General features: G+C 49.3%; 1 protein-coding gene across 3 annotated transcripts in view; it reads right to left on the bottom strand.

Moving 5' to 3' along the window:
* The window catches only part of PRICKLE2 (prickle planar cell polarity protein 2), a 316,918-nt gene that overhangs the window by 128,692 nt on the left and 160,599 nt on the right, over positions 1 to 27,627 (bottom strand). Inside the window, exon 1 of one of the 3 annotated variants that reach the window (XM_084902710.1) lies at positions 21,797 to 22,126. The exons of the other annotated variants lie outside the window; for them this stretch is intronic. The gene's annotated coding sequence lies outside the window, so the exon portion shown is untranslated. Of the gene's footprint in view, positions 1 to 21,796; positions 22,127 to 27,627 lie in introns of those variants that run through there. 3 annotated transcript variants of the gene reach the window in all.

Below are 27,627 nucleotides of genomic sequence, written 5' to 3'. Positions count from 1 at the left end.
TTTGCTTCTACCACCACCGCCTTCACTTGCACGGCCGCCAGTACTTTACAGCTGCCCCTCTTGGGTGCACTTCACCGACACCATCCTCTGTGTTTAAGCCAACACATGACAGCCCGTGGCTCCTGCCAGCTAATGGGGGAGCCAAGAGCATACCTGGCCATCTTAAGAGGAGCAGAGGCTGACTGAGATGTGCATAAAAGGAAAGGGAGGCCATGATAAGAGAAGGCTGTAGTGATTAACTGAGTGCTTACTATGTCCCAGTCATCCCAGCATAGAGAGTGCTCATCTCCATTCAAAGGGTGAGAAACATGGAGCTTCCGAGTGTAAGTGATGGCCCTAAAGAAAAGCAGGACGTCACAGAACAGGACTTTGAACTTAGGTCTGTCTCCGATCGAAGCCCATAGGTCTTAAATTCAGCGGCGTGCTGAGCGGGTTGGACTGTGATGTGCATGTGTACACAACTCTGGAGACAGGGGTGTCCTCCCCCTGGACAGGCACTGTTTGTCTATCTTCTGTGGACAGTGGTGAAGAGGGCGTTTTGAGGCTGCGTCTAGAGCAGGATTTCTTGACCTTGACAATCAATATAAACCATTGGTGCCAGGTGATTCTTTGTTGTGGGGTTTAGGCCACCTGTTGCACGCTGCTTATTCGCATCCCTGGCTTCTTTCCATCACAAGTCAGTACCACCCCTCTCCCTAGCTGTAACAACTTAAAATGTCTCCAGATACTGCCGAGTGTCCCAAAGGGGACAAAAGCACCCCCCACTGAGCAGCACTGGTCCAGAGGTAATTGAGAAGGTCTCCCTTGCAACAAGTTATTCCAGCCCCTTTGGGGGCTATCGAAGGTAGAAGTGAACAGCACCAATCTGGCATTAAACACACCCTAGTCAGAACGTCAGCCCAGCCACTGCTAGCCTTGTGGCCTGGGATGAATTATTCAACGGCTCTGAGCCTTTCAGTGTCAACTGGGTTAGATAACGTATTCTGAAGATCAAAGGGAAAATGTAGACACAGTCTTTAGCGGAGTGCCTGACACAGCAATAGCGCAAAAGTGTTAGTTATTGTGATTATGAAAAACAGAATCGAAAGGTGTCAAATTTAATCACTTTATCACATAGCTGCGTAGACTGTGGCCCAGAAATGGGAGGTGTTAATTCTAATTAGGACCTTGTTGAGTTTTCCAATAAATGCACATCTTTGGTGACTGCTCCCAATGCCCTCGCTCATTTCCATTCTATTAAAAAAAGGTCTCTCTGAGCTTCCTGGTGTGTTATTTCTCTACTGCCCATGTCCTTCATCTCATCATAGTTAGTGTTCCAATTTGTGGCAGTCAAATTATGCAGTGGGACTAATCCAGTCTGTTTAGGAAGTACCTACCATCCTTTGATGGAGCAATGAATCAACACAAAAACAAGTCAGAGAAAAGAAGTCTTAACTTATGTGGAATCAGTATGGCTTACAAGGACCTTTCCAGCATTTCGGAAGTTACAGTATTTTGGTCTCGATATTCTACTGAAATCAACTCCAGCTCATGGTGTTTGCTCAGTGAAAATGTCTGTGTCACCACTTGGTAACCACAGCTAGTGACCCTGGGTTCTCAGTTCACGTGGAAAAATACCATCTCAATATGCAACTTGTATATTTATTTGTGCTTATTTAAAGGGAACTAATAAAATGAGCTAGCTGGTAGAGGGAATCATGAAGTAACTGATGCAGTAATTAGTTTCTCACTTGAAAATGTGGGGATAACTATCAAGTCATATTTAGGGGATTTCTTCCTCTCTTTCTGGCTGGAGTTGACATTCAGTTGACACTCTGGGTTTAGTGAACATGGCTGGTGTGTGTGTGTGTGTGTGTGTGTGTGTGTGAGAAAGAGAGAGAGAGAAAGGATGGGTATATATGTCTTCAACAAACCATACATTAGCATGATCTTGGCCTCATTTGGTCATCAGATATAGGAAGACTAAAACATAAACTTTGATTCAGGTGGATCACAGCTCAAAATAGAAGGCTATACACAATTGCATGCATAATACATATGTATGATTACATTGAGGGTGTTATGTCTTAGCATCCAAGTGTATCCTGAATCCTTTGAAATTGGCAAATTTTGATCAATGTGTGTAAATTATTTTTGTAATCAAAGATGTCACTACAATATCGATATCCTGCCTAATAAGGTTATTTATCTACTTCATGTCAATGGGGTGAATTATTAGTAATAAGAGGTAAGAAGCATAGGACAATTTTAAGCCAGTATTTCTCAGAGAAAAACTATGCTCACTGTACAGATAACACTGGATTTTTTTCTATTTCCCAAAGCTTACTTTACAAAATGGTTCAATTCTAATCTAAAATGTCCTTCCAAAAATTCTAGTATTTTCAAGTGTTCCACAATAGAAAAGGTTGGACGGGCAGATGAGGAAGGTCAGGAAAGCCACCTTTGGGGGGATGCTGGGTTTCTCAGTCTGGGGGAAATAATGGATTAGAAGTTCTTGTGGTCAAAACTACCCACCTGTGGTCCTCATCTCCCACTATCACATTCCTCCGACAGAGCATTCGGAGTACTCGGAAACCCACGCCCTCCATGTGAGCTGCCATCTAGTCAGAGCCCATACTCATCACAGAAGATCTCAAAGAAAAGGGAGGACCTTGCAGGGGAGACAGGCGTTCCTCAGACTTGGGAGGATGCACTGAGCGATTCCAGGGTTTCTGACTGTGATATCACTGTCCTGCCAGTGGGGTCATCACCCAAGTCCAGAGAGGCGTTGGGAGGTTCCTCTTCCACTGCCAAGGCGTGATTGCTGAGTTTCCAGTGAAGGGTAACTGGCAGCTGAGCATTCTCCGGCTGAAGACCCTGAGGTCGGAAAGCCGAGTTTGGCTTCAGAGCACTCGGGGAAAAAGGAAACCAGCTGAAAGGACTAGGATCAGCACATGCTCTCCATTTTGCCAATATCCCAGGTAGTTCTGTAACGATGAGGTTCTCTCTTTTAAATTGAGAGTTCACTGAGACTTCCTATTCGTTTTGGCTCTCTAGAATATCATTAAAAACCAAAATCCAGCCCTAACTGGTTTGCCTCAGTGGATAGAGCATTGGCCTGCAGACTCAAGCATCCCAGGTTTGATTCTGGTCAAAGGCATGTACCTTGGTTGCGGGCACATACCCAGTATGTTTCTCTCTCATTGATGTTTCTAACTCTCTATCCCTCTCCCTTCCTCTCTGTAAAAAAATCAATAAAATATATATATTTTTAAAATATCCCTCCTGTATGCACAGCTTTTAGTTGTCATTTTAAAACTCGGTGGCGCTATTAAAACAGAGAACACTTAGTGATCGTCTCAGGTGACCTTGACCCAGCCCGTAGCCATACCCCCCATCTCTACCATCAGGATGAACTCTTTCCCCCCTTTAGGATCTTCCAGCCTCCACTTTGTGGCACCTGTGGTCTGGGCTCAGTTGTGACAGTGGTTCTAAAAACCCAATGTGCAGCAGAACCACCTGGAAGCCTTGTTCAAGAGATTGCTGGGCCCCTCCCCAGAGCTTCTGCTTGCCAGCGGGTCTGAGGTGGGTGGGGCCTGGGGATGTGCATGTCTAACAAGGTCCCAGGTGATGGTGAGGCTGATGCTGCTCATGGACCACTGGGAGGACCACTCGGAGGGCCACTAAATTCGATGCTGCCACGGGTCAGGTGAAGACACTCCCAGAGAGCTCAGTCCGGCTCCCAGCCAAAGGTTTCACTCTCAGGCTGTGGCCCTGCCTCCATTTCAGTCAGGTTCCTGGTAGAAGGGGCCCCCACAAAGTCCTTGGGTCTCCCTGAGCTGTCCCACCCTAACCAGCGAGGGATTTCCAAGAAGGGGCATGGCCTATCCCCATGGCTGAGCAGTACTTATTCTTGGGAAGGCCCTCCTGGGTCTATCTGGACCCATCCAGTGAAGGTCGCATTTGGGATCACGTATCTGAACATCTCATTTTGTGAAAACACAACAGGTCTTGTGACTTGTCCAGGTCTGACTTCGGACCTCGGCTTCTGGGCCGGACAGTTTCCAGGACAGAACCCTTCCAGCAGCCAGGCTCCCTATCAGATGAGACATTCCAATGATCTGCAGCACATTTTTTCTCATTTGGACAGAAAGCTCCTAAAATATCGTTTAATAATTGCAGCTATTCCCGTGCATGCATTTCAGCATGCACAGAAGATACAGCGAGGTGGTGTTTTTCTCCGCGGCGCCATCCTATTTAAGTTACCCGGGCCCGTATCTATAGGCTACGCATCACCTTTAAGCATTCTGATTTTAGAAGAGTAACATTCCAAAATGACTATTATTCTCAGGGATATTTTTGCAATCTTTTTGTCTTGCATCATGCATAACCTCCTGTTTCTTACCGAATGAGGCTCTCATTGTAGGTGGATTCTTTCGATTCCATTGTTGAGCTATGCAAAAATTTTGCAGCAGTTCGGAGCAAAGCAACAAGTTTTTCCCCTTCCTTAGTAAGGAAGACGCCACTTTGAAAGGAGTGTGCAGATTTAAGTCCTAGGATAGGTTGCTTAAATTATGAACCTACAACAGTGGTCGGCAAACTCATTAGTCAACAGAGCCAAATATCAACAGTACCAAGGTTGACATTTCTTTTGAGAGCCAAATTTTTTAAACTTAAACTATATAGGTAGGTACATTGTTATTAACTTAATTAGGGTACTCCTAAGCTGGCCTTTGCCAAAAATGCAAGGGGCCAAAGAGCCAGCCACATGTGGCCCGCGAGCCACAGTTTGCTGACCACTGACCTATAAGATTGAAATCTGACATAGGCTACCATGTATGTTTTCCCTCTTGAAGTTTCTTTAGCCTGGTGCTGAGATGTAGAGACTTCACGTGAGATGGGCCTAGTGGAGTGAGATACCACTGAGCTGACAATGTAAATTGATTCTTAATGAAGACAATTAATTTAATTAGGAGTTACAGCATGGGGTTTCATTTTCAAATGGGCCTAAAGTGGCTGTGTAAAATCATTTTGAGACCGAAGTGACTGAGTTTGGACTGGCTTTCACCAGCCCATCACCAACAGAGGAACCAGACATTCATTCCTTAGACGTGTCCGGAAAACTGACAGCCTTCCGTGGCCTGGACACCCCGAGCCACAGAAGTGCAACCCAACCATCCTCTATAGAACTTACGTAACTGAAACTTTACTCACTGAAAGTTTCTGCAACAGAAAGCTGAACACATAATACTTCGCTTTTAAAAAGGCAGCCCACCATCTCACCAGATGAAAATTAAAATGCACATTAAAAATAATTCACTGAACATCAGTTAATTTCGTGAGTCATCCCCATTAACTTCTTGCTAATGATCTGTCTTGGCAGAAAACTGGTTCACCTAACTCCTCTTCAATCTTCTTTATTCGTTTCAAGCAAAGCAGTTAACAATGGGCAAATGGCAAAAAAATTAGGCAAAACCCCCCACAAAACTTGCCAGTCAACTCCAAAGGGAAGTCGCCTTCCTTCCCCATTAAGTTTCCAACCCAACCAGGAAGGGCAGAGAGGAGGTAATTAATATGCAACAGGCAGATGGCTGAGGGACCCCACACTCAGTGAGTTGCAGGCGGATAATTAATGTCAGTCACCTAAACAGCAAAAGGTCACCGACTCTAGCTATCAGACAGGTGGCGACTTGAATCACACAGATAATCACCTATCACATCCGAGGAGCCAGGGGTGAAGCCAGAGGCCAGGCCAGCTGGAAAATCTTGTCCCTTCATTTATAATGTGTCACCTCTTCATAAAAAACATTGCCCCCTCCCACGATTCCATTATGCAAAATGAGGCAAATCTTTGGTCCTGATGGACTCTGCCAGGAACAAACAGAATTAAACAATGACAGCACCCTCTGTAGAAACCATCACACACGGCCTTGCCAGGAACAGGATTTAAATGAAGCTGAAAAATAAGTTGAGAATTTAACTCTTAAGGGAAATTCCTTTTGGAATCCTCACCCAGCCTCAATTTAAGGCTGTGATTAAAAGTAAATTCCTCCTCCGAAAATGGTTTGGCTCAGTGGATAGAGCATCGGTCTGTGGACTGAAAGGTCCCAGGTTCGATTCCAGTCAAGGGCATGTGCCCTGGTTGTGGGCATGTCCCCAGTAGGGGCTGTGCAGGAGGCAGCTGATCGATGACTCTCTCTCACTGATGTTTCTAACTCTCTATCCCTCTCTCTTTCTCTCTGTAAAATATCAATAAAATATATTTTAAAAAAATAAATTCCTCTGACTTACAAACATATTAAATATTTCCTCCATATGATTTACTATCTCTAAAACTCTGGCAATCTTTCTCCTTTTATAAAGAAAAAATAAATACATTAACAATCCAAGAAAAAAAAAAAAAACAGTAGCTGCACTGGTGATAGTGACAGTCTTGTCACATGGAAGCTCCGTGAGGAATATTATTTCTCGTCCATAAATCCCACAGCGCGCTGTGCGTCACTGCGGTGAACCGCACCAGCGTGCTGCACATCACTGCACGGCCCATGCCCTGAAGACGACCCAGCCCTCTTCCTGCAGCCCGACTCCTCATCCATTCTGTCCCATTCCAGAACATTCTGCTGTGGAGGTCTGAATCCCTCCCATCTTTTATATATATATATATATATATATATATATATATATATATATTGATTTTTTACAGAGAGGAAGAGAGAGGGATAGAGTTAGAAACATCAGCTGCCTCTTGCACACCCCCTACTGGGGATGTGCCCGAAACCAAGGTACATGCCCTTGACCCGAATCGAACCTGGAACCCTTCAGTCTGCAGGGTGATGTTCTATCCCACTGAGCCAAACCGGTTTTGGCATCCCTCCCACCTTTTGAGGGTACTTTTGAGGGTACTTTTCTGCTGGTTGGCATGTATTACAAGTATGTTCACCCACACTGTACATCCAGAGGATGCTCTTGGAGGGCAGAGGCCGTTGGGGGAACACCAATGTGAAATGAAGTGCCCTGCACACAGCAGGTTGTGTACTAGGATGTGTGACTCGGGTAGCTTATCAGTGCATAAACTGCATGCACACGGAGCTTCGAATCCAACCTCCCTAACATTGGGTGACGTGGGCCTTTTCCATCCATCTTCCTGAAGAGTAGACGGGAGCTGAATGACTTGGCCAAGGCCTGTTAACGCTGAAGGAGCACAGGTAGAATTGAACCTGGGATGGCCAATGCCACAGCTGCTTCCCCTCTCTTTCTCTGTCACACAGTGTCACCAATGGCAAATTTTATGGAAGTCAGGCCATTACTATATCCGCATAATAGCTGTCCTTGTGGGGTTCCATTCTCATGGGGGTCTATCCAGTTTCTCAACTGTTTGATGTTCTGAGCTGAACAATTCTTTATTGTGGGGCTGTCCTGTGTGCCGGAGGCATCCCTCACCTCTATCCATGGAATGCCAGGAGCCCTCCTCCCCCAAATTGTGAAAATGAAAAACGTCTTCAGAAGTTGACAAACATCCCCTGGGGGAGAGGGCAGGTGATCACACTGTCTGGGAATCACTGGGTTTGCCTGCAGGTGGGCATATGACCCAAACTAACCAAACAGAGTGTCCCCCATTGCCCTCCACCGCCCTTGGTCAGCCCCTGAGTGTGTGTGTCATCGAGGCAGGGCCGGTCAGCATTTTTTCGGTGGGAGGGTATTGATTAGGGCACTGGAAGAGAGAAGGCCTCGCTCCTGAGAGCATGGCTCTCTCAGGTCTAGAGAGGCCAATGTCATTGTTGACAGCAGGTGGGAAGGAGTGAAGTCAATACAAAGGAGTGTACGTGGGAGAGCAGAGAGAACGCCCCGCGGTGTTGTGTGAGAACCTCCCCCAAGTAGCACCTCAAACAGGCTCCACCCTCCCGAATTCTCGTGGCCATGAGCAAGTCAATTCCCTTTTGGCGATATTGGTCTGACTTAGAATCTCAACTCTGCAACTGAGAGAGGCCTGACTTCCTGCGGTGTGTGTGGGTGCCCCCCAGCACAGAGTGAAAGCCAAGGTCCTTCCCCAGGACAGCGAGTCTAACGTGCCGTGGCATCTCTCCCTTCCCCTGCTCACCCACCCTGCTCCAGCACAGGTCCTCCTCCTGGCTGTCCCTGAGCACCAGGCACACTCTGCCTGTGTGGGTTCCATTGCCTGGGACACGCTGCTGCAGCAGCAAGTCCACCTGCAGCCATGGTAACTATGCTGGTACTAGGCCTACCAAGGTGATCACTTCATAAGTTACATAAATGTCTAATCTCTATGGTCTACCACTGAAATAACACTGTATGTCAACTGTATGGGAAACGTAAAAAATAAAGAAAGGTCCCCTGTTGAGTCAGCTAGCTCTTTCGCTCACGTGGCAGAGAGGTGCGGCGAGCTGTCAGATCTGGGACTCGCTCATACCTGCGTGTCTGCTACTCACGGCTGCTCACCCTGATCTGCAGCCTGAAGAGTTCGGTTTCTGAGTCTGCGTCTGGACTCTGTCCCCCAGATCGGGATTTCTTTTCTTTTCTTTTTCTTTTCGCAGAATTAAAATGTTTTTATTGAATTTACTGGGGTGACATTGGTTAATAAAATTGGTAAGTTTCAGGTGTATAGTTCTATAACACATCATCTGTACATCATCATGTGTTCACCACCCAAGGTCAAGTCTCCTTCCATCACCTTTTGTCCCCCCTTTATCTCCTACTCCTTCCCCCCACCCATCCCCCGTTCTCTCTTATAATCAACATTCTGTTGTCTGTGTCTATGAGGGTTTTTATTTTCTTAATCCCTTCACCTTCCACCAACCCTCCCCTCTGACAGCTGCCAGTCTGTTTTCTCTTCTCTTCTCTTCTCTTCTCTTCTCTTCTCTTCTCTTCTCTTCTCTTCTCTTCTCTTCTCTTCTCTTCTCTTTCTTTCTTTCTTTCTTTCTTTCTTTCTTTCTTTCTTTCTTTCTTTCTTTCTTTCTTTCTTTCTTTCTTTCTTTCTTTCTGCTGCACAGCAACCGCTTACACTTGGTGACTTAAACTAGTAACATTTCATGTGTTGAATGCTAGTTCACTCAGTGCTCCCCAAACATTTGCTAAGCTCCCAATGGGCACCAGGCTCTGTGCTAGGCTTTGAGGACAATCGGTGAGCACCCCAGTCATAACCCCCCTGCCCTGATGTGTCGTGTATGGGTGGGCTTTGCCTGCAGACATGACTTATTGCCTGTCTGGCCAGACCTTCCTAGGGGTGAGCTCACACTTTAAGGGAGCACAGTGGAGACATAGCAAAGTGTTGAAGAATGCATCTGAACCAACCCAAGGTGGTCTTTAAAAAGTAACAGACATGTTCTACAGGATGCCAACATCCCTCCCTCACCGCTCATGCGTGCTTCCTTTCTCTGGAATCTGATGGCTCTTATCAGACCTGGCTCCACAACTCACTGGCCTAGTGACCATGACCAAGCTCACCAGGCACTCTGAGCCTCCATGCTCTTCTCTGTGAAATGAGGATGCAACAGTTTCCTCCGATAAGGTTGTTGGGAAGATTACAGGACGTTCTTCAATAGGAAATGAAAAAAATGAGGCAATCATCATGGGCCAATCCTCTGAAGCAAAAAAGCTTTCTCTCCCAGGAAACTTCACTCTGGCCACACTGAGCATGCCCACCCAGGTCAACCACACACCAGGGAGGTCAGTTGGGAGTACGCCCTCCCCACCCACTGGCTGACTGGCCGGAGGAAACTGAGCGTGAGGCCGGAGTCCCTTCAGCGGATGGGACGCTGGGGGAGAGAGAGGCCTCACTGCTGAGAGCATGGCTCTCTCAGGTCTGGAAAGGCCAGTGTCCTTGCTGACAGCAGGTGGGAAGGAGTGAAGCCAATACAAAGGAGAGTACATGTGACATCAGCGGCAGGCTCGGCCTGGCTCATCCATGCTGGTCCTTTACTCTAAGAAGTGGTCTCCTCCAGCAGAATCGGTATCCTTGCAGGTCGAGAGCACTTTTGTGATGGTTCCCAGTGCTTCATATGATCCCTGTGCTTTCCCTGTACTTCATACGGTCCTCTCCGCCCCAGCCAGGGGGCTGCGTGTGCGCGCTGGGGGCCCTGGCACAGGAGCCGGGGAGTCTGCGAGAAAGACTCAGCTGTGTATCTTGGCAAGTCTTTGGCCTCCTCTGGGCCTCAGTTTTCTCAGGGGTAAAACCTCAGGGGATTCGATCAGACGTTCTCTGCAAAGGGTCAGACAGCAAATATTTTGGGCTTTGGGGCCATGCGGGTCTCTGTTACAAACACTCAACTCGGCCGTTCAGTGCATCAGCAGCCATGGACCAAACCCCCCGAGGGACTTAGAGCAAGTCTCAGAGGCTAGAAAAATCCTGGGTTAAATGAAAAGTTCGGGAAATCACAACAGGAGCTACCATCTTTTAAGAGATTGCTATGTACCAAGTGTTATGCCAATGGCTTATCTCATTTTGTCGTCACAGCAATCTGTTGAGGTAGACCATCATTAATCCATCATTTTAGGGGGGAAAAGTGAGTTTCCAGCACCAAAGTATCCCACTCCATATCATCAAAATGGGAGGTGGAGGGGGCTGGGATTTGGACTTGAGACTGTTTGACTCTAACGCCCTTGCTCAAAACTCTCGCTCTATGGGATGATCACAAAGCGGTTCGGAGACCTACCCCCTTGGCTGCTCCATCCCTACCCTGGCTATTCTTCCATGCGCCTGCCAGAAGTTCATGTGAGAAACTCTGCTCTTGCATGCCACACGAATTAAAAGGTTGGCCTAAAAATAACACACGAGCCCGCCACTCTAGATGATGAATTGCTTTTGAACGTATAACACTTGACCCCCAACCAGCTCACGACCTCGCTGTGGTGGCGGCACCTACAGCAGGCCTTATTTGGAAGGCGACCACAAGACCAGTGCCGGGGCTGCTGATGTAACCATCACTCACCAGGCCCACGCTGCCCCACTGAGGATTCCTTAAACACAGAAGGAAGAGAAAAGAGAACAACCGAGGACCTCCATCTTACTGTGGTTAATCATACACAAGACTCTCAAGAATTGATGGCCTTGGGAAAAAGGCAGGGCAGCCCGGAATGTGCAGGGGACCTGCGGGCTGATCCCTGAGGGCATTGCAGGGTGGGTGCCTGGTGGTGCCCCCTCCACACCTGCACTACTGTCCACTCTCTCCAATGTCAACAAAGTCTCCTTAAGCCACAGTGATTACGAACGCAGTCGCTCTGGGGTGCTGGGAAGGAGGGAGGGGAGAGATAGCAGGCGGATGTTTCAGCAGCAGCAGTTCTCCACAGTTCTCCTCTCGTGCTGGGTGGAGGGCTGCTGCGCTCTCCAGAGCCCTGGTCCGCAGCAGGCGCAGTGAGACATGGAGGCAACAGTTCAATCAATATTTAATGGCCCTTTCCTTAGCTTACTGATGCGATTAAGCAGGAGCCTCATTACTAAAACCTACTTTCACCTCCTCTTTTATTTATGAGCTTCATTCCCTTACACTCACACACAGCGAGGTGTAGGCAAACTGAGCCATGCACACAGTAGAAATGGGAACAAACTACTCGATTCCACCAGACCATCAAAACCGGATGCGAGTCATATTCTGGCACGAGGCTTGTCCTGGCCCTCAGTGGCAGACGAGAGGGAAACAGAGCCAGACCAGAAGCCAGCTCGGGAACACGGACCAGCTCTTTGCACGGTGCTGGTCAGATGCAGAGGTAGGGGGCAGAAGCCAGGGCCCTGAATTCAATGCTCACCTCCTGACCAGCCAGGGCTAGTTAGCATTATAATAGTATCTTATATATTTGACCAGCAATAATCTCTCAGTGTTCTCTGTTCTTCCCAGCCACGTGGCCCTTGTCATTCTGAGACCAGCTCAAAAGTCACCTGGAAACTTTCCTGGAAACTTCCCCCCCTCCCCCCCCCCCACCCCCAAGTCGAAACGCACCATTCCTTCTGTTGCATTCCTTGTGCTTCGCTGAAAGGCGATTACAGCTTTTATCTCCCAGGAGGCTTAGTATGAGAGTCAGGGACAGCAGAGTTGAAGTGAAGACTCAAGTTCCCTGCCCAGGCTCTCCACTTCCCAGGGGTGTGTTTTCAGGCAAGTTACCTAACCTCTCCACATCGTACTTGCTTATCTTCAAAATGGAGATGATGGTGCCCCAAAGGACTATTGTGAGACAAATTATTTGCTCCTTAGCAAGCACTTAAGCATTCTAATAGCTTTATATCCATATCTGTATCACACATATACATGCATGTACACACACACACACATATACTAGAGGCCCAGTATATGAAATTTGTGCGCGGGGTAGGGGGGTGGGGCGACCCCTCAGCCCATCCTGGACCATCGCCAATCTGGGACTGCTGGCTCCTAACTGCCTACCTGCCTGATCACCCCTAACTGCCTCTGCCTGTTAGCCTGGTTGCCCCTAACTGCCCCCTCCCCCGCCTGATTACCCCTTAGTGCCCTCCCGCTGGCCTGGTTGCCCCCAAATGGCCCATCCTGCCAGCCTTGTTGCCCCCAACTGCCCCTCATGCTAGCCCCCTCACTTCCCCCCTCTACCGGCCTGGTCACCCCTCACTGCCCCCCCCCCCCTCACCGGCCTGGTCACCCCACACAGCCTGTTGGTCAATGGTTTGGTCATTCCTCACTAACCTCCCCTGCTGACCTGGTCATCCCACGCAACCTGCTGGTGAGTCATTTGGTCATCCCTCACTAACCCCCTGACGGCCTAGTCGCTCTACAGAGCCTGCTGTTCAGTTGTTACTGTGAGGGCATCATGACCAATTTGCACATTACCCTTTTATTAGTATAGATGTACATATCCATACATATAGATATGAGGTCTCAGATTCCTTCTACACACACATGTAGATGCACACAGTAAAGTCGTCCATAGAAGGAAAACCTCATATCCACCTTCCCCCAGCTTCCCACTTCAGGATACAGAGTGTGAACCTGGTTGGCTAAATTCTAAGCCATTGTAGTGGGCAGGGTCACTTTAAAAGGCTTCACAGCCAGGCACTGTTTTCTCGCTCCCACGTCCCGCTTTCATGCAGCTGGGTGTGTGGGCTTATGGCAGGGCCTGCCAGCTCTCTCTCAGCAGGCTCCTCTGAGCGTGGTGGCCACGCACTTGTTTCCTGCTCTTTGTGGCTGAAGAGCAGGTTTGGTAGAATATCAACAAATGCGTTAATGTTTAAGGGAAGCAGGAGGCCCCATTTCAGCTTCAACTGCAGCCACGTGCCCTGGCCCAACCTTCACAGGGCCTTCCGCTGCTGGGTGACAGTTGTCCTTCTTCATTACAGGTACTGTGGGAACATCTTTGGAAGGGGCAAGGGTACAAGTCACCATCAGCTCACTCCTAGTATTATTCACACCTCCTGTCCTAGTGCTTGAGGACAGACAGAGGCATGGGGGAGGAGACCTTGGAGTTGGACAAACCTGGCCCAAATCGCAGCCTGCTACCTCACAGCCCTGGGGAAGATGGTCATCTCTGCAAGACTCACTTTCTGCCGTTGGTACATGTGGCACAGGACACTAGTCACTTATGCCAACATCTGTCCGGCTTCCACAGGAGGACTCCCACTGAGGTCCAAGCACACCAACACCTGGAGCAGGCAACTGCGTTTCCCAGCGTCTTCTGGAGATCTGTGTGCAGTCACAGCAGTGGGCACGATCTGGCTGAGGAGTCTGGCCAAGAAGAGGGTAGCAGGATTGGGTGGGACTTCGAGATGCCTCCTAACACAGCTTGATTGGTACTCCTTCCCCTTTCTCTCCTTGCTGCATGAAGTCAGGGCTGGTGGCAGCAGCTGAGGCCATGGGACAGCCAAGGAAGGAAGCCGCATGCTGAGAGGGCAGGGCAGGAATAATGAAACCTGGGTCACTATGACACAGGGAAGCTGCTGGACCAACCCACACAGCCACCTCTAACCTTCTCACAGGGCGGGAATACATCTAACTCAGTTGTGCCCCTGGTGAGTTCTCCTCGGTCCTGTGTAGCCCGGCTTAATGATAAACAAGCTCAGCGATAATGCAAGTAAACTATGGCCTGCAGGCCAGTCTGGCCCACCACCCGTGTTTAGAGAGGAAGATTGGCAATCCATCTGAGGATAGGAAACTGAAACTCTAATCCTCACTCCCTAAAAAAAGAACTCTCTTCTTATTAGTAGATCTGTATTACAAAGTTGAGTTATTCTCAATTATTATTTTGACATAGTTTTGATGGTCAAAATTTTTTTGTGAAAATCTGTTTTTTGTTATAAGTTACCTTACAGGCTGTTCTTGATTTTTGTCTCTTGACTCATAAGACCCAAAATGCTTCCTAGCTGGCTCTGGACAGAAATGTTTGTTGACTTAGGATGCAGAAAAGTCCCAAATACGACGGGCCCCACAGAACATGAGTAAGAGCTACTGCTGTCATGGAATCTCCAAAAGCGTCTGGCCCTGAGGCTGCATCGTTATCTGTTCCTTTTGGTGAGAAAAGCAGGGCTAATTCTTTGTGGACCTGAACAGATGAAAACTCTTCCAGAGTCAACCTCACTCCAGAAGCACCCCCACCTTCTTTCCTACTTCTTGGCCACCAGGCTTCACAAATAAACAGGAGAACACCAGGCATAGCAAATAAACAGGAGAACACAACAAAGACACTGATGATGCGTTGTTTTCCATGCCTCCTCCCTCCCATTCCACCTGGCACAGATGTATTTTTAAGGTCACCTAACAACAACAACGAAGAACACATACCCATCCTATTGCTTCTCCAGCTAATTTCCTGCTTAACATGTATACATTGATCATCTGGCACAAATTAATGGAACCCTGGGCAAAGTCATATGTATGATTCTACCATTCACTACATGGCAGTAATGCTTCATCCATGACCAAACTCAATGTGAGGAGTTCAACGAGGAGCAGTTCAAGCATGAGCCCCAACCTTCCAACTAAAGGAAAATTATATGACTGAGTTAGAGCAGCAGCTCTTGGCCATTTTAGGCAAATGTGCCAAGTTTCTGGTTCATGCCCATATCATTCTGCCAGCCTGTGCCAGCTGATTCCTTCATCCTGTGCCCACAACCTTCAGGTAGGCACGTTCTACTCTGTAAAACCTTGGGTTGTCCAAACTCCAGGCTCGGGATGATGACGTGGTTCAGTGGAAGCCCCAGATGGAGCAGGAGAGGGACATGTATGCCACATCCTGTCTCTCCTTAGGTAGTCAGGGAAGAAAGGGCTGGTCCCACCCTGGTGGTGGGGCCCGAGTAGATGAATGAGATGGCACCGAGTGGGATGCTGGAGGTGGAGCTGTGTCTCTGGCTGGATGTTGACTCCTTTGAAATTACCACATCTAGTCCCAGCCTGCTGCAAGCAAGCCAAGGGAAACGTATTCTGGAAGGTGTGGTGGTTCAAGAGATTTCAACACATCCAGGAAACATGGGCTTGGCCAATGGCGTAGGGGGCTGTCAGGTCGGCCAGGGAAGGACACCCGTTTCTTTAAATCGGTCATGATTCTGACTATGAGAAGTTCTTCCTGCTGCAAAGCACCTGCAGCAGGCAATTGGGGTGACGGTGATGGGAGAGTTCTTGATAAAAAGTAGCAATGGGCCCTAACCGGTTTGGCTCAGTGGATAGAGCTTCGGCCTGCGGACTAAAGGGTCCCAGGTTCGATTCCAGTCAGGGGCATGTGCCTTGATTATGGGTATGTCCCCAGGAGGGGGTGTGAAGGCAGCTGATTGATGTTTCTCTCTCATCGATGTTTCTAGCTTTCTATCCCTCTCCCTTTCTATCTGTTAAAAAAAAAAATCAATAAAATATATTAAAAAAATAAAAGTAGCATGGATTTGCTCTCAGCATTATATGTTCCCCCCAACGACACGCAGCAAAAAGTCCACAGCAGCTGTCTTTTAACAATCTCTAAGTAAAACTAACCAATGAACAACTGAATGGATAAATTGTGATGTATTTAACACTGGAATGCCTACCAAACAACAAAATGAATGAATGGTCCACAACTATAAGCAACTAAATGATCAAATTCCACGGACAGAATGTTGACTAAAAGAAACAGATACAGGAAGAGGACACCGTATGATTCCATTTCTGTAAAGAGAACAGGCAACATCTGTGTTCCCAGAAGTGAGGGGACGGTTAGTGCTCAGAGGCTGGAACAGACACAGAATGGCTTCTGGGCACTGGTGACATTTTACTCATAGTCTGTGCGCTGACAACACAGGAGGAGTGCGTTCAGTTTATAAAATTTCATTTCTGACAAACATCTCCACCCATGAAACCTACATAACAAGACAGAAAGCATATCAGCCCAGGAGTGACTCCAAGCCCCTTCCTCCCAGCCCCTCGCAGCCAGTCCTCCCTCTTGTCCCAGACACCGGACTTGGGATATGCTTTTGAGGACTTGCTCTCACTGCACTGGACATGGGAGAGTGTGGCAAAGAGGAAGATCAAAGATGCCAAACTATTTTGTTCCAGCAATGGGGCGGCTGCAGTGCCACTTGCTGACCGGCAAAGGCTTGGGAAGAGAAGAGGGTTGGGGCTGTGACACGGTAAGTTCGAGAAGACTGTCTACCCTCCCAGGAAGACGCTGAGGAGAGAGCCGTGTGCGTGTCTGGAGCTCAGGAGAATCAGGCTGAGGATGTAAACCTGGTCGTCACCCAGGCAGCTGTGTCCCGATGATGCCCACGAGGATGAAGCCGTGAAGGAGGGCCCTGAGGGGAGGCCGGCAGCGAGGAGAGAGTGTTGCAAAGGGGCTGGGGTCGGAGGAGGAGGTGGCAGGTGGGACACAGAAGCCACAGAAGGAAGAAGAGCCACAGGAGGGAGCCGCGCCCTCAGACACGTGCTCCTGAGAGGCTGACAGACGGTGACCTCTCCGTCCAGCTCCGTGGGAGAGGGGCCAGTGTGGTGCCCCTCTTACAGGGAAGGGCCCAGCGACTAAGCGGCATACTGAACTACCTGGTGGGAACAACATCTGGAAGGGCAGCAGCTCCCGCCACGTGTGTCTACGGCACATTCACACATGAGGCTGCAAAGAGCTCTTGGGTGACGCAGGCACGGGACACGCAAAGTCAAGTCCAACAGCCTTCCCGACCCCAGACCCGGGAGCGTCCAACCCTCCAGCATTTCCCAAACAGACACGGAGCGTTGGTAGTACAGGGGTGAGCTCAGCTGCCTTCCAAACAGACATGGGGCCGTGTTTTGCTTTCTTGTTTGGAAGAGCAATTCGCCAAGCAGGGGTTCCTGGGAACCCAGGGTGGGAACCTCTACTAGAAAGCAACACAATCACGTCTTCAAAATGTGTTCAAAGTCAAGGTGCTCCCACAGACGCACGTTACTTCACACAGAGAAGGAAGTGCTGACGTGAGCATTCCATTTGCAGGTGATGGAGGCCGAGCTCCTGAGGTTAAGTGGTTTGTTCTGTGTCCTTCCGGCAGCAATTAAGCCGGAGAAACCAGCCCTGGCCCGTGTGCCAGGGCAAAAGGACTCAGGTCAGACCGAGGGGGGTCAGGCCAGAGGCCTAGACGAGGCTCCGGGTGGCCTCTGCCCGCTCCTCCCAGCACCGGCCCTGCCTTTGCTGCTTGCAGGGACTGGCCAGGGCGGGGGCAGCTCAGGCTGGAGGCGGAGGAAGAAGCAGGGACGGCAGGCGGCCTCAGTCACAGCCTCAGGAAAGGCCCCTCTGGGCGTGTGCTCTGGGAAGGGTCTTGCGGGAGAATGCAGTGGGAAGGATGTGTCCAGGAAGAAAGCAGGTGTCCCTGGGAGCTGGGAAGGACCCACTGAAGGGGCAGAGCTGCCTGAAGGATCCCGAAAGCTGGGACTTTAAAGGACCTCACAAAGAAAGCAATCTGACTGTGTCCGCGCTCAGCAGCAGGAACCCCATGCGATGAGCCACTCCCGCATATTAACATGGGTGCCCGCAGCTCCCTGTGTCTGCCACAGCTAACCCCAGAGCAGGGCCTCATGGACCGCCCTACTGAACGCCCTTCAGCAGAGGGACTTGGGTGAGGGGCCACTGGGTTCAAATTGTAACAAGAAGACACCTCCCCCCCCTCCAACCCTGCAACTGCCCAGAGCATAAGCTTGAGCACAGGGACTTTGGAGTCTGACCGTCACAGGCTCAGGCCCCTGCGTGGCCACGTAGTAGCTGTGTGTCCCAGGGGAGGCAATGAACCTCTCTGAGCCTCCCCGTCCTCGCCTGGGAAACGGATGATAAAGGTACGTGCTCCACAGAGTTAGCGTGAGGACTTGAAGTTACAATGAGCAAAAGGCAAAGTGTGTCTTAAGACGGAACCCAAGGCCCCACCTGGGATGAATGTTGCAGTGCGAGTTGCAGACCTACTGAGACGGACTCCGGAGGGCAGTCTCAGGAGCGGGGGCGTCTGGGAAAGATGGGTAAGACAAGTCTGTGCTTGGTAACAGCTCGGTGAGTTAACAGCTGTCATTCTTCTTGTTACTGTTATCACTTATAATATGCAAAAAGGAGACCTCTTCTCCAGGCTGGACAGCCCACCACACAAACTTAGAATTTATCTGAAACCCAACTCAGGAGATATTCGCTCAGCCTCAGAAGCCTAAACCGAGGGCCCATCATTGGAAAAACTAAAATAAAATCATTAAGTCAGCACAGCAGCCTAGGTGAATGCAAAATAATCTTTTGCAAATGTTCCCAATAAATCAAATAATCATACTTTTTCTTTCTTTCTTTTTTCTTCTTTTTTTTTCTTTCTTTTTCTTTTTCTTTTCTTTTCTTTTCTTTTTTTTTTTTTTACAAATAGGAGTACGAAGCAAGCTTTCAGAGATGTGATAAGCAGTATTATGTACCCCTCTCCCCCCGTGGGCTGGCATCCTGCCTGGGGAGGCTCTCACGGCAGGGACAGGATTTCCATGCTCAGGCTGCTGGCTGGTGACTGTCAGCTGCAGAGCCGTTCTCAAAGGCCTCTGGGCTGCATGTGCAGGGAACTCTCCCATGGCTCTTCCCAGACACTGAGTCCCACAGAGCCTGCGTCTGCCTGTTCCCTCCGCCGCCCCCACGCCTGCCATTCTCCTGGAAGACGTCAGATACAATCTTGGCTCAGAACGAGCCTTCCTCTGCTTGTCACACAGAGCATCAGGTATGAAAGAACAGGGTCACCCAGAATTCTGCACGGTAACCCAATGCTAAGGATCCCGAAAAAGAACCCATTGCCATGTAGTGTTTGAGAAAAGGAGAAAAAAAAAATAGACATAAGAAAACATTCTCTGGAGCATTGCACTTAAACTCTCACTGTGATCTCCATAAAGTTTCATTATATTCAAAGAGGATTACCATTCTGTGTGCTGGCAGCTGAAAAAATCACTCCCTCTGCTTCCTCTCACTGACATCCACACATCACGCTGAGTCTGTATTTACTCAGAGCTCACTGATTTGATTGTCCAGGTAGGGAGTGCTTAAGGTGAGTGGGCACCTTTCAGGAGAGATTAACAAAGCCAGCGTGGGGAGCACGGCATCTCGGAGACTTGGTTTTCCAAGTTCCCGAACACTGCGGACTCTGCAAGCTCAGGCACTGAGCAGCAGGGTCCCCGGGCTGCCCCCGAGTCCTTTCCCTGCCCATGCTCCACATTGCTCATGCACGTTGGGGACACCTTAACACAGAACCGCTAGGCCTTCTCTGCCAGCGGCTCTGCAAAGACCACAGATGTCATCACCCAATTGGGGAGCACGAGTGCAAACCTTTGCATCGCTCATTCCTCAAGACATCTGTGCCGCTGAGGACAACAATCCGGCTCAGAGGAAATCTGGGGAAAAGGAGCCAAGAGCTTTTCCTGCTAAGGCCAGTGGGAGGAGGCCAGCGGGGAAGTGGGCTCGATAAAACTGTCTCCAAAGTATGTTCCCTCCCAAACAGCTTAGGAAGGGAATGAGAGGGTTGTTTTAGTTTCTTAAATGGAAGTCCCAAAATAAAGAAATAAAAGGCTTGTTGATGGAGAGCCCTGGGGGGTGAGAGAGGTTGAAGACATCCGTGCAGAGAGATGCCTCGTAACAGAGCTCGCTTGTATTACACCCAAAGCTGTGTACCATCTGAGGCTGATTCAGGAAAATACTCAGATCTCTTGGTAATTTCCTGCAGACAGGACGTTTAATCATCTCCAAGCCTCCACCGCAAGAGGAAAAAAGAAAAACCTAAACCAAATGATTCACACTCTTAGAACGAATCTGCCTTCGGAACAAGGGCTGTTTTCTGCTCTTGAAAAGCAGCCAGGATTTGTTGTTCTAACAAAGTGTTCCTTTCCTCCACACGGAAAGGAAAGTCGCTCAAGGAGGGCCTGTACCGATTTCTGTTTTGCATTTCGGGAAACTTCCATCCAGTCAACAGTTCCTCCTGGCAGGTTCTCAGAAATCCAGGGAGAGCGGGGGAGTCAGGGACTGAGGACACGGGATCGTTTTTATAAGCTCATCCCCACTTTTTTCGGTCCCGGGGGACGAGGTTTTATGGTAGAATGAGCAGAATTAGATGCACATATAAATCCTTCCCTGCTAGCCTCACTTGACACCTTTATCCGAATTGCTCAACAGCTGGGAAGATCTGGCAGTGGATGGCTGAAGAAAAGGCCCCAATCCTCCCCCAGGGTATCTGCTCCCCTCTCGGTGTGTCCAGGGCCGTGCTCATCTCTCTCATTACCCAGCCAGTTGCACAGATAAAAACATCTGTTTGCAGAGAGCAGGGGACCCAAAGTATACAAATGATTCACACCATCTAAACAAGTGTAAATAAAGGCCAGGCAGCAAAAGGAGGGCCCCTCCAAGCCAAAATAACTTCCTGCGGGTGGAAGCGGAGTTTAGCAATCCGTGCATCAGACTCTGCTCCAAGTTTGCAAGGTATTTCTCCCAGCTGCCTCATCTTAAAAACAAGACAAAACAACTCCGACCCTCTGCGTTGGGCTCTCCACTGCTGGCTTAGGTACACACACACACACACACACACACACAAAAAGAGGCTGGAGGGGGGGCAGGAAGCTGAAACTGCATGGTCTGATAACCCCCCCTCCATGCCCTATGGGTTATTTTGGTTTTCAAATTTCCCAGGATCCAGCTGCCAGACGCCCCAGGTTTACATGATCCCAGTCCTGACCTGGGAGGGCCAGGTTCCGGTGAACCATACCCCAACAGCTTTCTCCTCCTCTAGACCCCCTCACCTAGCGCAGGGAAGACCAGGAGAGGAGGAGGTCCCACCCCAGCCTCCACCCCCTATTCGGAGAGGACAAATGGACAAGCCCAGAGTTTTGTAATGACACACATCCACCACCGAGAGAAGGAATGCATTTGGAAAGCTATAGGAAGATATGCAAACAGGAGTGTGGGGAGATGTAAATAACTTCTTAAAGGAGACCTTTCTGAAGACATTAAAAATCTCTGACAGTGTAAGAGCGATAAGTAGGTCATTAGCAACATAGAATTCAAACTATTTGAGGAAAATGAATTGTACGTGTATAAAGGCTTTAGAAAAGCAAGTTCTGGGAAGTTTCCATGTCTCCCCTGAAGTAGTCTTAATACAATAACATCATTATCCCCTCCTCCTGACTGTATCATTGTTGCTATTATTGGTCAATCAAGTGGCTGCGCCAAAGCTGGCAGAGACTCAGGCCAAAACGCTGCCTCGGTCTGGATCCCTTCCCCGGAGCACAGGACCTTCCGGTCTGTGCAGCAGGGAGCATCCCTCCCAGCGGCTGGTTTCCCAGTTCATGGCCCCCCCTGCCCCGGGAGGCTGGTCAAATCCGGGAGCAGAGGCGCCCAGCGCCGTCCCGCTGCGCCCGGCCGCGGGGCCACTTACCCGGCTCAGCCTCGCATCGCGCGTCGCTGCGGCCCCTCCGCCGCCGGGGACCCGGGAGCCCGGGAGGGTCCGGGGACCCAGGGTCAGGGGTGCGGCTGAGGCTAAGAAGCCCAGCGGGGCGTGGGCCAAGCACCGCCCGCAGCCAGAGAGGGCCCTCCAGGGGCTCCGCACGAGAGGGGTGACATTCCAGGGGCGGTGGCGGCTGCCCTGTGCACAGCTCCGGATCCAGAAAAACCGTAGGTCCTGGGGAGAGAGGCTCCCAGCGCTCAGGCTGCCTCCCAGCGCTCAGGCTGCCTCTGAGCTGCTTGAAGGGACGCCTCCCCACCTCCGGCTCTGCCTATTGGTGAAGACTCCGAGCCACAGGCCAATCCCAGACCTGTTCCCAAATTGAGATTTCAATCAAGGGAGCTACTGCTTTAAAATTAGAAAGGGCTGATATGGGGGGTGGGGTGGGTATGGGGCACTTTGCAGAAGCAGGGCACAGAGGTCCCGGAAGCTGGGAGTGGCTGAAGAGCCCGTGAGGAAGACAGGGGCATGCTGGCTAAGCCTTCCTCTCTCCCTCCGCCCACCTCCCCACCACTCACTCATCCTTCAAGGCACATCCAGTTCTCCACACAGCGGGAGACCTCCATTCCTGGGAAGGGCCCCCAGGCTATGTGCTTCTAAACCTCCCTGTTTTCCCACTCCAGTTACTCATCACTTTCCCTTTCCTGCAATAATTGTCTCTCCTTTACACTGTAAATTCCACTAGAGCCGGATGTTTTGTCATCACTGTATCACTCCCTGCCTGGAACACTGTGAGCGCTCAGTAAATACATATTGATGGATGGATGGAAAGAAGGGAGAGAGGGAGGGAGAGAGGGAGGGGGGAAGGGAGGAATACATGTTGATGGATGGATGGAAAGAAAGGAGAGAGGGAGGGAGGAAGGGAGGAATATGTCCTATGTTACAATAGTTGTGACGATACCAATGTAAATTAAGAGGCAGCATGCAAGAGACCAGGTGTTCCTTTCTGACAAAACTGTGTTCAAATATGGCCTCCATAACTTGTGCCTCAGTTTCCTTGTCTGTGGAGCATGATCATGGAACCTCCCATCTCCCAGGGTTGTTGCAAAGAGGGCACCAGCTCACCCCTGAGTCAGGAGCTGCTCAGTCAGGAGCCGCTGTTATGGCTGAAATCAAACTCTATTTGCTGGGGGCTGGGACTGTTCTTACGGCTGGTATGGCTTCTTGGTGAGTACACAGTCATTCATGGAACAGACAGGAAATAAATGCCACCTCCCTGCCAGGACCCAGGCAGTCCCCAGTGAAAGACAAATGTCCTTAACCAAAAGGAAATTGTAGTGGGGGAACCAGGCTGTGATTTAGCCAAGATTTTCCAGAGAAATAGAACCAACAGAATATGTCTATATATCTATATCTCTACAGATATATACATACAGAGATATAGACATAAAGATTAGGGATATGTTATAGAAATTGACTTGCATGATCATGGGGTTATGGAGGCTGAGAAGTTCCACGGTGTGCAGTCTGTGAACTGGAGAACAGAGAAAGCGGGTGATAGAATTCAGCCCCAGTGGCAAGGCCTGAGAATCGGGGGCCAGTGGTGTCAACTCCTTGTTCAGTCCAAAAGCCTGAGAACCAGGAGGGCCAATGCCCAGGGTGGGAGAATATGGGTGCCTCAGCACAAGCAGAGAACAAGCTGACCCTCCTCTGCCTTTTTGTTCAACTCAGCTCTCCCCCCCTCTCCCAAGGGTTGGATGATGCCCACCCACATGGGTGAGGGTGGTCTTCTGATTCAAATGCTAATCTCTTCCCCAGACATCCTCACAAACACACCCCAAAATAACCTGTACCAGCTCTCTAGGCATCCCTTAGACTAGTAAAGTTGACACATAAATTAACCATCACAGGGTTAGGGAGGAGAGAGTAGACAAAGAGAATGATGTTAAATGATACTCAGCAATCCGTGGTTCGTAAGCCACATGCGGCTCCTTGGCCCCTTGAGTGTTCTAATGCCACTTCTTCAAAATAGACTCACCCAGGCCGAAAACTGACTTCTGCGGATGGGCCGCAAAGTTTCAATTGTACTGTATGTGCGCGCCCGCATGTGGTATTGTGTGGAAGAGCCACACTCAAGGGGCCAAAGAGCCGCATGTGGCTCGTGAGTCGCGGTTTGCAGACCACTGCCCTAGTCCTATGCTTTTCTCGAGAGTGGAATACTAATAACAAAAGTCAGAATCAGGCAATTTTACCTGGAATTTAATATAAAAATTGATCTGGTCCTGATCATGATGTGGCAAGAATGCCGTACAGAAGCGAGTGAAAAAGTGCCCTGGAGAGCCAGTTCCATAACTAGGCACACAGGGGCCGAGCGTGAGCTCCCAGGGCAGTCCCTGCACCCAGGAAACGGACACGTCACAAGCCAACAGGTGAGGACCAGAGGCTAAGAGTTAGAGCCCATAAAACCTCATCCTGAAAAAGACCATGACACAAAGTTTAAAATGATTAAAAACGTTAAAGCTAGAACTGAACTTCTCAAAAAGAATAAGATAGGCTATCTATCTCTCCCCGTAGATTCATTACAATTAATATCTCGACGGCTAAGTTAAACAGAAGGCTAGTTACTGCTGAAGAGAGAGATATGGATCTCAGAACATTACACAAAATGAAGCACAAAGGGACAAAGAAGAGCTGAAAACTTTAAAAGAAAGGTTAATAGACATGGAGGCTGGAATGTGAAGGCCCAACATATGTCTCTTAGGAGTCCCAGGGGGAGAGAACAGGGGGAGCGAGGAGAAGCATAACGTCTGAGAAGTTTCTAGAATTTACAATCCTCATAAATCCTCAGATTCAAGAAGCACAAAGCATCTCAAGCAGGATAAACATAAGAACATCTGCTTGTTTTAATTATTCATAAAGACACAGTTAATAAAAAGCTGAGGTGAGGGGAAAGGAAACGGAAATGCAGTGAGAGAGGTAAGCAGAGGCTCATAGTGTGCAGAAGAGAGGCTACGCCCTCCCCTCTCCCCCACATCGTATGTCCCCACACCTTCCACTCCCAAATACAGGCTGAGGCAAAAGCAGGTGTACAGCTGTGAGCATGTGAAACACAGAGTTTATACTTTTGTTCGTATTAATTACTAGATGGGCTGTCCCTCAGCCCAGCCTGCACCCTTTCCAATCTGGGACCCCTCAAGGGATGTCCAACCACCTGACCCCATTGGGATCGGGCCTAAACGGGCAGTCAGACATCACTCTCACAATCTAGGACTGCTGGCTTCCAACTCCTCGCCAGCCTGCCTTTCTGATTGCCCCTAACTGCTTCTGCCTGCCAGCCTAATCACCCCCTAACCACTTCCCTACCAGCCTGATTGATGCCTAACTGCTCCCCTGCCAGGCTGTTTGCCCCTAACTGCCCTCCCCTTCAGGCCTGGTCACCCCTAATTGCCCTCCTCTGCAGGCCTGGTCCCCCACAACTGCTCTCCCTACAGGCTGAGTCCTGCCCAACTGCCCTTCCTTGCAGGCCTGGTTACCCCCAACTTCCCTCCTCTACCAGCCTGGTCCCTTCCAACTGCCCCCCCCTTGCAAGCCTGGTCCCTCCCAACTACCTTCCCCTGCTGGCCATCTTGTAGTGGCCATCTTGTGTCCACATAGGGGCAGGATCTTTGACCACATGGGGGCAGCCATCTTGTGTGTTGGAGTGATGGTCAATCTGCATATTATTCTTTTATTAGATAGGATTGTGTTCTTTTTTCTTTTAAAAAATATTTTATTGATTTTTTTACAGAGAGGGATAGAGAGTTAGAAACATCGATGTGAGCAAAACATCGATCAGCCACCTCCTGCACGCCCCCCCCCCCCCCCCCCCCCGACTGGGGATGCGCCCGCAACTAAGGTACATGCTCTTGACCAGAATTGAACCTGGGACCCTTCAGTCCGCAGACTGACGCTCTATCCACTGAGCCAAACCAGTTTCGGCTGTGTTCTTTTCCATGGGAACAACTGTAAACCTACTTTTGCTGCACCCTGTCTAATGAATTTTGAACTACAGGAGGTTCTTGAAGGCCTAGCTGTACCCTGTTTATGGTGCCCACGTACCCAGGCAAAGTGGCAGAGATCTGGAAAAGATGTATGCACTCAGACATCAAACAAAAGTGGCAGACAAAGAAAAAGAACAGGCAGCCCCTGCCCTCAAGAATCTTACTCCGGGATGAAGGCAGCAGACAGACAGGCCGTCGTGGAATGGGGAGTCATAATAAGGGAGTGCAAACTGCTGTGAAAAATGGAAGGACATCTCCACCAGCCTTGCAGGAGCGGTGGCACCACAGGAAGGCTTCCCGGAGGAGTTGACAGCAGCACGGAGGGAGCTGGGATCTTCAGGGAAGAAGCTTTAAAGCCCAGGCCTGCCACTCACTGCCGTGACTTTGGCCAAGTTATCACTTCTCTCTGTTTCATTCATCTCATCTGTAAAATGGAATCCATTCACCAGTCTTGGCTTGTTTTGAGGTTTAGGGATGATATCTATGATGTTTATTGAAAGCATTTAGCAGAAGGCCTAAATGAACCACCGGTATTATTATTAGATGAAAGGCAGTGCATTGGTGGAAAATATGCCTTTTGCTTTAAAAGCCAATTTTCTTCTAAAACCTGAAGGAGACAGAGGTTTCAGCCTGTTTTCATAAAACCGCCTTGAGGAGTATGGAATGCTGACTCAGTATCCATCCTGAAAAAAGTACAGTATCCTGCTACCAAAATATAAAGAGATATCAGAGCTGGTCCTTTTCATAAAGGAACTTAAAATACAGCCCCCTTCCCCCAATAACTAATGAAGGTTGCGCATGTTAAGTGTCAAATGTGTGATTATCTCCACTTTTAAGTTCCCAAAGTGTGACGAACTTCCTATCTATACCATTGAACCTTCAGATTTCTAACCACAGATGAAGCTGGAAGAACTGTCTAGCAGAGAAGGAATAGATGGGCCCTCTCCGGGTTGCTCAATAGGTTTGTGAATGACTGGGATGATGGATGGGGAAGAAATTCGTAAAGTCCAACCATCGATTCCAAGCTGCTGGGCTCTGCCAGTGCTCCCAGACGAGAGCACAAAGCGATCGGGCCCATCTGCGGGGATGGCCTGAATTAAAGGAGATGAAATTCAATAATGGCGAGGGTTGTCTGCCCTTTGGAAGAAACTCTGAACCGTGCAGTCCTAGGAAGGACTTGGCCAAGAACACGCCGAACACGCATTCCTCCATGTACCATTTCACAAACATTTATCTAATGTCAACTATGAAGAAGGGTTTGCCTTCTAGGCTGGGCCAACTTGAAAAAAAATAAATAAATAAAACCCGGTGCCTGCCTTCAAGCAGCATCAAAGGGAGTGATCAGAAATCCTCTTCACTTAATGCCCATGCCCCCCAACATTCGTCCCTCACCAGGCAAAGGTGCTCTAACCTTCAAACGCCCTCTCAAGTTTGCTCTAGAGATTAAACACCGTTGTGTTTCAGGACAGACAGATTTCATCTCTCTGACAAACACTGATTGATTAGTAGTGGCTTCCTGGAGTGCTGACTTGACAAGAAGTGCAGGTACTTGAGGCAGGAAGGATGCTGTGATTGATTAGTCATGTCTGTCACGCTGATGGAGAAGGCCTGGCAGCACTAGAGCTGGGAATCTGACATCTCCCATGGAGCCCAACCCCCTGCTTCCACAGATGAGAAAACAGAACGGGTCTTTCTTTCTTCCTGTGGCATTTTAAATCCAGCAACTCTAGCAGGGGCAACCGAGGAGAACCTCCGTATCTGAAATGTTGCTGAGAGAGAGAGAAA

The sequence above is a fragment of the Pipistrellus hanaki genome (assembly GCF_964339955.1).
Source record: "Pipistrellus hanaki genome assembly, chromosome: 13".
Classification (NCBI taxonomy): Eukaryota; Metazoa; Chordata; class Mammalia; order Chiroptera; family Vespertilionidae; genus Pipistrellus; species Pipistrellus hanaki.
Note: the sequence above shows the minus strand (reverse complement) of the source record. Positions and strands in the feature narration are given on the sequence as shown.